The 11,573-nt window shown below is 47.8% G+C and overlaps 1 pseudogene; it reads left to right on the top strand.

The window, feature by feature from the left end:
• Positions 1-356: 356 nt before the first annotated feature.
• Positions 357-8,512, top strand: LOC125513729 (annotated as a pseudogene).
• The last annotated feature ends 3,061 nt before the right edge of the window (positions 8,513-11,573 follow it).

Genomic DNA, 11,573 nt, shown 5'->3' with positions numbered 1-11,573 from the left:
CAAAGCAAATCATGTGTGTGATCCATGCTGCTGATGGAGTCTGCGTTTCAGGTAACCCATTGCCAGATATTCAGATTCATTGCCTCCAGATTTACGCTCTTTTGTACCGGTGATCCGTTCGAGCCGGCATCTGTGGCACGGTGTGTCCCGGCCACCGCATCGACCCACCTTCCCATCCCGCTGCCGGAGAGCATGGCGGGCGGTGGCGAGTCAATGGCGCCAGAGACGATGCGCGAGCACCTCCCGTCGTCATCGTGTCCTCCGTGATGTCTGCCCACAGACGGCCGCGCGGGGTCAACGCAGGCGGGGCGGAGACCGGGGAAGCGAGGGCCATGGCAACGGCGGTCGGCGGCTAGTCAGTCGTACCAGCTGCTGGTTGACTGCGTCGGAAGTGGTTGAGCCAGCGTGGGGTATAGTGGCCAGTGTGTGTGGTAGGGCGCAGTTTGTTTATTCTCATCATCAATCAAAAAGAAACTTTAAGAACTTCCCTTGCTTCTTCCTCCTCCTCCGTCTCCTCTCCAAAGTCTTCGTTCCGATCCCCAAATCCTGCTGATAACCTAGCATCTGGCCAAATCATAGGTTAGGTCATAACACATCATCAAAGTGTTGACGCTGCAGGCTAGGCAGGCTGAGATCGTCGTCGATCTTCCTGGAAGCTCGCGAGCGCAAGATCTCATCGGTCTCTGCTCACCGGCCGCCTGCTTCTACAGGATTAGTTGATTACTTCGCTTCCGCCGCGGTATGTATGTACACACACATCTCTCTCTCTCTCTCTCTTAATTTCTTCAGATGGTTTGTGCGTACATGTGGCTAGCAATAAAATCTTCCTTTTCAAAACTTAATTAAACAAAGAATATGTTTCTGTTGCTGAATGATTTAATTTAAAATTGCTAATTGGTTATCCCTAAACAAGGTTGCTTCATGATAATAAGAAAAGGATATAGTTTATTAGAGAAGAATATTGCTACTTTCTACGACACATCTATAATCTTGTATTGCAGGTTCTTGTGATTAAGTCATCAACTTCTCATATGTACTACTCCCTACAATTTTGTACTAAATCAACGACACTTATTTTGGGATATTTTGGGATGGAGGGAGTATTACCTAAACTTAAATGTGTTGTTCTCAAAGTGGTGAACTTATACTAATAGGATTCTGCCATGACAATCATTGTCCTTTATGATTATTATTATTATATACTCGAGTAGGGGTTGGGTTGCAATGGCATATGTATAATAATCGGATTGGTGGACTCGAGTAACATGTGTGATTGTTATTCATTCTGGATTTCATCGTTATTTGCATAATCAGATATATCCATGGTGGACTCAAAACATTGGCATATGTTCCTCTTGCTTTGAAGGTACTGGAGTGTGGTATTCATTGCGAATGGATGGCAAAATTAGTATCAGATACAAGGTTGACCTGGAGCGCATGCTGCTTAATGGAAGTGCACAGCCAACACACATGCAGTTATCGCTTTTAGAAGATATCACAGACTGTTTCTCCGATGATCAGCAAATTGGTAGCGGTGGGTTTGCGGTGGTTTATAAGGTATATGTTATCACTAGTAAGCTTTCTCATTCTTAACTGTAGTTGATCTAAAGGATAAACAACAAATGAAAATCACAACCACACCACCGCACGCACATAAATAAATAATACACACTGTGACTACAGGGAATAGTGGGAAAACGAATGGTTGCTGTGAAGAAGTTGTCCCAAACACTTGATATGCATGAGAATAAATTTCACAAAGAGGTTGAGTGCCTGATGAAGGCCAAGCACAAGAATATAGTGCGGTTCCTAGGATATTGTTCTGACACGCAAGGGAGGATTGCGGATTATGAGGGTAAGTTTGTGATGGCAGATCTGCGGAACTGGTTACTATGTTTCGAGTATGTACCAAATAGAAGTCTCGATAAGTATATTACAGGTATGATGTAGAATTTATTCTCATATTTTTATTATTCAGATAGCTCATTATACAATCCTAGCTTCCCATATTTTGTGGTGATCCAGTATCCCATATGTTTGTTGATTTTGTTCTTAGATGCATCTGGTGGTCTTGAATGGGGTGAGCGCTACCAGATAATCAAGGGAATATGTGAAGGCTTACTTCATCTTCACGAGAGGCATATCCTCCACTTAGATCTAAAGCCGGGTAATATATTGATTGATGATCGGATGACACCCAAAATTGCTGATTTTGGTCTATCAAGGTGCTTGGATAAAGACCAAACACGAGCTTTTACTTCACACCTATGTGGATCACAGTAAGCCATCCTCTTAAGAGCTCTTCCTTTTGTTTGAGATGAATTTATACTCGTGTCTATTCATTGATCAGACATTCTTGTTGTAGGGGATATCTGGCTCCTGAATTCTACAGAGGTCAAGTCGCATTTGCCTCAGACATATACAGTCTTGGCGTTATAATCATGGAGATTTTAACAGGAGAGAAGGGGTATCAAGAAGATGAGAATGTAAGAGTTTAAGTGTTTGCTCCATGTTAAGTATATATTTTCACATAAATTATGTTACTATTTAGTTTACCTTAGAGAAATTACAAAACTAATCTATCCATAAACAAGAAACTGTTCTGAATGCCTTCTTACTGTTCATCCTTGTTAGTTCTCCAAAAAGATTGAACTTATGAGGGAATGTGAAAAATGCGCTGATGTGTCAACCTTCTTCTGTTGTGTAACCCCCAAAAACCTAAATGTGGACTGAAAATGGCTGGCATTCTTGAACTTCTTGAACTCAATACCTCATTGCATGAATATTGTTTTGTGTTTCATATGCCAAGATACAAGCCCACCCATTAGACCAAACCTACGAGGATAGGTGACAAGCGTGCATTTATGCTTGAACAAATAAAAATGCAACTGGCACCTATGTCAATCTATATGTCCATATGAATATATGCATTTTCCTCCTAAAGATTTCCAGGGTATTTTCGCTATATTTATATTAGCTACAAATCACCTACCATCAGAGTTTATTTTCTAGACCGTAACTTACAGTTGTAACTTTGTAGATAGTTGAAAATTGGATGAATCGATTGGAGGCATCAGATAATTTGGAGACACAGTTGGATCAAGTAAGAGTATGCACTAAGATAGGGATAGAGTGTATGGACTTGGACCCGAAGAAGAGACCAACTGCCCGCCGTATAAACGATAGGCTTGATAAAACGACAAGTGTCACCGAAGCTGGTATCAGTAGTTCATCAGTCGAACAACAAGTTAGTTTCCTAAAGGAACAATATTGCCAAGACAGAATTACAAAGCTTTCATCTGAGTACCCTGGAAAGGACATCAAGCATGGGACGCCTACAGAAGATCAGTGGCTGCAAGGTCGAGAAGGAGCTTCAGATGATCAATGGTCATTATGTGGAGCGCGAGATACAAAGCAAAATGTCATTCCACAAGGTGCAAGTATTTCTAGCTCTAACCGTGGTGTGCTCTACAAGTTGAACAATTTAGACATTTACGACACAAAAGCTCGCAAGAATTACGTGAGGTTGGGCGGTCCTATATTGGAAAATATAAAATGTGTGAAACTTTTCAAAAAGGGGGAGCTCAAGCCAATTTTGAAGGATAATAATTCTATTAGAAAAGATGGCTTTGGAGAAGTTTACAAGGGTCTTGTTGATAACGTACCAGTCACGGTAATCAAGCTGATTAGTGACAATGTGATAAAGAATGGAGGTTTTGCAAATGAAGTCATCATGTAATGTCGAGTCATTCACAAAAACATTGTTAGGCTCATAGGTTGCTGCCTTGAATTTGATGCCCCGGTCCTAGTCTATGAGTTTTTCTCCACAGTTAGCCTTCATGACATTCTTCACATCAACATCAAGCTGCCTCTCAACTTGAGTGTGGGATCAAGTATTGCTGCAGCATTAGCAGATGCTCTAGCATATATGCATCCAGTGCCCGGCACCCAAATTTTACACGGTGATCTTAAACCAGCAAATATACTATTCGATGACAAACTCTTCAATGGCAACTTCGTGCCTAAGGTCTCGGGCTTTGGCATGTCAAGGATAATTGCGAGAGATATCATTGGTGACATGACTTATATGGATTCAATATACCTACAAAAAGGCTATCTGACAGAACAAAGTGATGTATATAGTTTTGGAGTTATCGTCTTGGAACTTCTTACTCGGAGGAAGGCTATACATGCTGACCATAACAGCTTAGTGAGGATTTTCCTTGAGAATCACAAGAAGGGTAGGAAATCAACAGGGCTATTTGATAAGGAAATTGCACTGAAAGGAGATTTGGGACTTCTTGACATGCTGGTAGAAATTGCCGTCAAATGTCTTGACGATGATGTGGTTCTAAGACCGTCAATGGTAGATGTTGCAAAGCGCCTTTCTATACTGGATCGATCCCTTAAATCGTGAGTTGACAAGTCAATGCATTTACTAGTTGAGTTTTGAACGTCAAATAAGCTGATAGGGAGATATATGTGTGGCGACGTTTAATTTATATATTTTGCTGTTGTGCAGGGGGGATGCTAGGACAAATAGTCGTCAGTATGACTCGGATGCTAGGACAAATAGTCGCCAGTATGACATGAGACGATCCCATAGCGATGAATGATCCCGTACGACAAATAGTCCTAGTAGTCGTCACTAGGTGGTTCACGGACATGATTGTAATTTTTGTTATCTCAGTTGTTCTTTGTACTGCCATGATTGAAGATGAATAGATTGAAAGTTTCTCGCAAAAAAATAAAACATGATGCGTAATTCAGACTGTATCTCGTACTCAATAGTCAATATATATTATTACAAATATATACATAAAGAAATACAAACCCTGTTTAGAAAAGTAGTAGACCTCTTCTATTGTTGGCCTCTCTGTATTCACTCGCTGACAGTTTGGTATAATCCTTTTTCTGATTATAAATCTTTCATTTGCTGGCACGTGAACAAGATCCTCTTAACTAAACTATCAGGCTCTGGTTGTGGCTGGCGGTAAATTCCTTTGCAGTGGAGATAATGTTCGATTGTGTACTTGCTGCCTGTCAAATAAGAAAGAAAAGTTTATGGCCAGTGGTACAAATCAGCCGGATGATTTTCTAACAAAATCATCCGCTTCGTCGGCCGTCTGATCTGGCGCTACTGGCCTTTCGATCTCAGCAACACAGCCCGACATCTTCTCTCCTCTCATCCCATCCACCACACGCATTCAGTTCGATGCCTGCATCTGCTCTGAAGACGACGATGTTGCAGAGCAACACAACACCCCGCCGTGGTACCTGCGCCTGTGACATCGCAGCACCGGAGCCGCCGGTGAGCGCTGCATCGCAGCTCCCACAGCCACCGGCGACGCTCCATCGCAGCACCACGAGCCACCGAAGGCCTGCTCCATGGCAAGACCGAGCGCGACGCCACCGGCAAAGCTTCATTGCAGCTCCGGGGAAGCTTCATTGCAGCCCTGCCGGAGTCCGTTCCATCCTCATCGCCGCTTCAATGACCGCGGCGGCGCTCCAGTGCAGCCTCGGGCAGTGCTCCAATGCAGTCCCGACGGCGCGACAGAAAGCTCCAACGCAGCATCTCATGTGTGCGGCGTTGCAGCACCGGTGGTGAGCGCGCCCGCCTCCTCCCTTCGTGCTGCCTTGCAACACCGGCGGCGAGTAGCCCAGCCTCCTCCTGCATGCTGCGTTGCAGCACCGGTGGCGACCTCCGATTTTCGTGCTTCATTGCAACACCGGTGCGCAGCGGTACACTGGTGGCCGGCGTCGCCCTTCCTGCTCGCAACGATGGCGTTGTTCAACACCGACAGCAGTTAGGCAGCGCGCGGGGAACTACAGGTCGACGCGGGTGCTGCAGGTCGCCGACTCCAGGAGTGCGGCAAGTCGCGGCCGAGGGCTGCAAGCTGCCCCGCAGTTTGCTCCGACGAGGGCTAACGGCGGAGAGGTCGGGCGGCTGGCTCCGACGAGGTAATGGGGAAGTGGTGGACGACATGTGCGACAAGACAGAGGTAGGAGCGAGGGGATAGAGAAAAGGGGATCTCGGTCAGTTGGGAAAAGGAAACAAGCGCGTTGACGCAAGAGATAAGGGAAGGGACTGCACGGGAGCGTGGCGTGGCCCCATGAGGATGTTTTAGAACGTTTTCCAAAGTTTATGTACGAGACTTGTAACTTCCTGACCTTTCCCGACCCACCCTCCCGCGTCGCTCCCGTGAGCGACGGGGAGGGAACCCTAGCCGCCGGGGCAGCATCACCCCCCCCCCCCCCCCCCCCCCCCCCCCCCCCCCCCCCCCCCCCCGGCGGCTGGCGTTGACGGGCAAAGCCCGGTTGGCGTGACGGCGACAGGTCTCTGCTCCTCTCTACCCGTGGTGCGGTTGGCGTGGGACAACGACATCGGGCGGTGGCGCTGGGCTGTCATGGGGCTTAGCAGGACGGTGGCGCGGCCGCGGCCAGGGGCGCGCCTGTGGTGCGGGGTGTGGTCCTCTTCCAGATGGATACGTGCGGGCCGCCTACAGCCAGATCCGGCCAGGTCTGATGCTGTGGGGCTGGCGTGCGGCGTGGGGCGGGTGCAGCGGCGGCCTGGCTTGGCGGCTGTGGTGCTGGTGCGGGGCCATCTAGGCTCGGCTGGGTCGTGGTGGCGCCCTCTGCAGGCCGGAGGTTCCCGGCGGATCTGAGCCTCCGTCGGGCTGTGGTGGTGCGGTGTCTTCTCGCGGGTGTGGCGGTGAGGTAGAGGTCCGGTGGTGTTGGCCTTGGTTTGGACGGTGCTGACGAAGCTCTGTGTGGGAGCTGATGGGGGCGGGTGCGCCGGACGGCTGCTCGCGGCTGGAGTTGCCGGCTGCCATGAGCGGACGTCGTCCGCCTTTTCCGGGTGCGGTTGCTAGCTATGGGCTGGTGCGGTAGACTCGCCACCGGGAAGGAGTTTGATGTGGTCCTCTAGCCCGGGGTTGGTTGCTCCTCATGTGAGTTCCGAAGCGGTGTCTCCTTGGAGTCAGGTTGCTCGGCTCTGGGTTGCCTCCGTCTAGCCAAGGTGGGAGTTTACGGCTTGGTTGGGGAGGCGTCTTCACGTTCTGGTGTCGATGAAAGCCCGTGGCACGGTGGTGGTGGCGGTGGTCGTGTTAGCGTTGCATCGATGCGCGTATCGCCGCGGTGACGAAGTATATGGCGTCGTGTGAGCTCGCATGGCCATGGGTTCGAGGTTGGCTCGCTGACAGCCATCTACCAGGCATTGGCTGGGGACGTAGGTGTGAGTGCCTCCTACAATGGAGGCGCCTACCCAGACTCAGGGACTGATGCCGGGTTGTTTGATGCAGTACTGGACCTAATTTATTCAGTTTGTACAGTTTTGTCCCCTCCTATAATGAAAAGGCACAGCACATGTCGTTCCGGTCAAAAAGTTTGAGCAACATGTATGTTGTGTTTTTGATAAAGGACATTTTAACATGTATGTTGTGTTGAGTAAGCTTTACATGTGAGCGTGTGATGATCGAAGTGCTGCCGTGAACAAATACTATTTGAAATCTCACCTGTAAAGTGCACAAAGCACGCCCTCTCAAGCCTCCAGTAAGAAAAGCTCAGTAGCATTGTTGGTTATGCTTCTCTTGTGTTTATTGCCTGGTTTGGATTTGTGGCTTCCATTTTATTCGCACCAACAACCTTTGATGTTAATGATTAATGTTATGATGTTAGATAATAATTCTTGCAGTGTGTACTGTTGACTCTGTTCATAGGGTTTGGTTAATGCTGGTGGAGTTCACATCATGTTGCCACCAAACCAACTGTGGCGTGCGTGGTGATATGAGTAGTGAGTCAGTCTCCATTCCTTTATGGAACCTGCAGTGCAATTCATGTTATGGACGATGATAGTGGTGTTCGCACTGAAACGACCGAGTTTCAGACTTGAGAGTTCAGTCAAGTTCTTCGGCTGTCCATCCTTTCAGCTAATCAACCCAACATGTAGTAGAGTAGTTTGCATCTCTCGTTGCTTGCCATGTGTGTGCTGTGTACCACCTACCACGCGGTTATAGATAGAGATACATAATGGAATCTTGCTATACAGTACGACGATTAAAAGCAGCCGCACATGCATGGGTAGGATTGAGCTGACGAGGACCGCCGAATTGAAAATCGGAAAGTGCATACCGTATGTGGAGAAGTTTCGGATATAATACTAAGCGCCCCCTTCCCCCGTAATCATGCCATCTGCCCAAGCTTTTAGTCTATTCCAACTCCGCGTCTCCGCCGAGTGATGCTTATCCCTCTACAACAACACCAACCGCGGAAGTTCACAAAGCTTGAGAAACATCCATAAGAAACCACGACGATCGAGCTGCTGCCTACACGGAGGCGACGCGCCGGAGGAGTACCTGCTAGCTACGGCAGCGCAGAGGCGACGGGCCGGAGGTGGAGCTGCTGCTTCTTCTTGTCGGCCGGACAACACATCTTCCCCGCCGGTCACCGCGTCTTCTACCGCCGTTGGCTTTCGCCAGCCGTACGTCAAGCCGCTGCGTCGGGTACCAAATCGGTGAGTGGCTATTTCGCTCTTCCTCGAGATCCATGGATGCATCGGCCGATTCTTGTCGATTCTTTAGCGATTTCGGGATCAACCGAGCGCCGGTATAATCCATGTACAACTGGAAATTACCAGGAAGGGCCCCTCTGTCGATTTTCGTTAAGATAGAGAAAGAAATAAAATAGTTCATAAAAACATAAAAACAGACTACATGGCAGCAGCCATGGCCAACCTCCTCCGGTCAAAATCCTCCTTAGGGCATCTCCAAGGCCGTCACTCAAACCTCCTGCAAGCGTCCGGAACACGCTGTTCAGACCCAATTTGTTATCCAACGCATATCCGTATCGGTCGTCCGACACGTCCGGACATCCATCTTTTCGCAAATCTAAACCAAACAAAAGGGGGCTCTGCGGGCAGGATGTCTGCCTGAGGATACCCTTTCCTCCCTGTCCGGATGGCGGAAGGCCGCGCTGCTATTTGGCTGGTGCATGTTGCTTTGGCGGAAAGTAATCGGATAACATGTTGTTTGGCGGAAAGTGATAGCATTACCTACATGTTGTTTGGCGCAAAGTTAAGCATGCATGCATGTAGTTGGCGGAAGTTAAGCTTGCATGCATGTTATTTGCTTTTTTTAAGTGCTTTTATCCATTTAAAGAGTGATTGCCACTCATATATTTGGTGGATGGTTATTACTGTTTGATGGAAGGCGGACGAATATTTGATTATAGGATTAGATGAATGGCTCTCGGCTGCACGTCAAGCCAGACCGATTTTCGGATAAATACCGTATCTGTTTAGATGTCAACGTTGGAGATGCCTTTAACCAGAATTGGCACCAGCAGAAGAAACGGTGGCCGAGTTTTGTCTGGTGGTGGGAAAGCTGGGCGTCCTGCGGCCTCTCGATCCAGCAGGAGTTGCGGGTGGCGCTCGGGGCAGTCTAGGCTGCGGATGGCGGTGTTCCTCCTCAGTGACTAGCTGCGGGAACAAGATGCATCGGAGGCTTTCCCTGCGATGTTGCCCCTCCCACCGGCAGCGGAGCTTGTGGAGGAAGGATAAGATGAAGATAGGAGGAGGCCAAATGGTCAACTGGATTAGAGTCCTATGGAATATAGAGTAACAGATTATGAGAATTCGCAAATTATCTCTAAACTATTCAATCAAACAAAAATAACAGATTCCTCATGTATCTCCATGTACTCTAGCAATGTATAGGAGTTGGACCAGGCATAGTTATTTCTGATCTAGATAAGAGCTAACCACACTCATAGAGTAAAGTATACAGTAAGTCAAGGTACCAACAACTCCAATCATACCTCTAACTATTTTAAACCCTGTTGCTAGAGAAAGGAGGACATGGCCGGCTGAATTTTATTTATTTTTATCTAAAACGAAATGACGTAAGGAAGCTAATCACACCATTAGTTTAGTGGACGCAACGACCATCGTCATCTATATACGATTAACTAGAGCCCAACTTGCTTTACATCCGACACTAATCTGGCCGGACATTTAAGCACGACCAAAAGCGTTGACGCGGCGAGCTAGGCAGCCCGGGGTCTTCCTCAAAGCTCACGAGCACCGTGGTGATCCGATAGTTCTTTGCTCAGCGGGCCAGCGGATTCTACAGAACTTGTTACTTCACAATACTCCGTTGCCATGGTATGTATTTGTCGAAAAGGCTTTCGCCCTGTTATATATACAAAGCAACAATCAATAAATAGGAAGCATACAAACACACACTAACACCAACCCTGCTGGGGATACCAGCTATAGAAGAGAAGCTCATTCGGGCGAACAGGAAACTAACAACATGAACCAAGCAAAGCTAAATGAAGCACTAAACAAAAGAAGCTTGCTTGTTCCCGGCAATGTGCATAATCTTCCCGGGGCGCCACGGCACCACTTATCAAGCAGGCCACGCTCCCACGACACACTCCAATTGCTGGGCCTAGAGATGCATGATGATACCATCAGTTTGAAGGAGGGGTCAAAATAACAACGAAACAGGGAACTAAAAAACATGAACAAAGCAAAGGTAAAGCACTATAACTAAAGGAGCTTGCTTTTCCTAGCAAAGAGCACAAGTCTTTTCGGAGCACCTCGACACATCTCATCAAGTAGCTCACCACTCCTTTTCGAAAGAGCAGTGTGCATAAGTCTTCCCGGAGCGCAACGACACCACTTACCAAGCAGGCCACCACTCCCATGGCACACTCCAATTGCTGGGCCTGGAGATATATGATGATATCATCAGTTTGAAGGAGGAAGGGTCCAAATAACCACGAAACAGGGAACTAAAAAACATGAACAAAGCAAAGCTAAAGCACTATAACTAAAGGAGCTTGCTTTTCCTAGCAAAGAGCACAAGTCTTTTCGGAGCACCTCGACACATCTCATCAAGCAGCTCACCACTCCTTTTCGAAAGAGCAGTGTGCATAAGTCTTCCCGGAGCGCAACGACACCACTTACCAAGCAGGCCACCACTCCCATGGCACACTCCAATTGCTGGGCCTGGAGATATATGATGATATCATCAGTTTGAAGGAGGAAGGGTCCAAATAACCACGAAACAGGGAACTAAAAAACATGAACAAAGCAAAGCTAAAGCACTATAACTAAAGGAGCTTGCTTTTCCTAGCAAAGAGCACAAGTCTTTTCGGAGCACCTCGACACGTCTCACCAAGCAGCCCACCGCTCCTTTTCGAAAGGGCAATGTGTGCATAAGTCTTCCCGGAGCGCCACGACACCACTTACCAAGCAGGCCACCGCTCCCACGGCACACTCCAATTGCTGGGCCTGGAGATATATGATGATATCATCAGTTTGAAGGAGGAAGGGTCCAAATAACCACGAAACAGGGAACTAAAAAACATGAACAAAGCAAAGCTAAAGCACTATAACTAAAGGAGCTTGCTTTTCCTAGCAAAGAGCACAAGTCTTTTTGAAGCGTCTCGACACGTCTCACCAAGCAGCCCACCGCTCCTTTTCGAAAGGGCAATGTGTGCATAAGTCTTCCCGGAGCGCCACGACACCACTTATGAAGCAGGCCACCGCTCCCACGGCACACTCCAAT

The sequence above is a fragment of the Triticum urartu genome, chromosome 6 (assembly GCF_003073215.2).
Source record: "Triticum urartu cultivar G1812 chromosome 6, Tu2.1, whole genome shotgun sequence".
In the NCBI taxonomy this organism is placed as follows: Eukaryota; Viridiplantae; Streptophyta; class Magnoliopsida; order Poales; family Poaceae; genus Triticum; species Triticum urartu.
The sequence above is the reverse complement of the archived record's forward strand: the minus strand, read 5'-3'. Positions and strand labels throughout refer to the sequence as shown.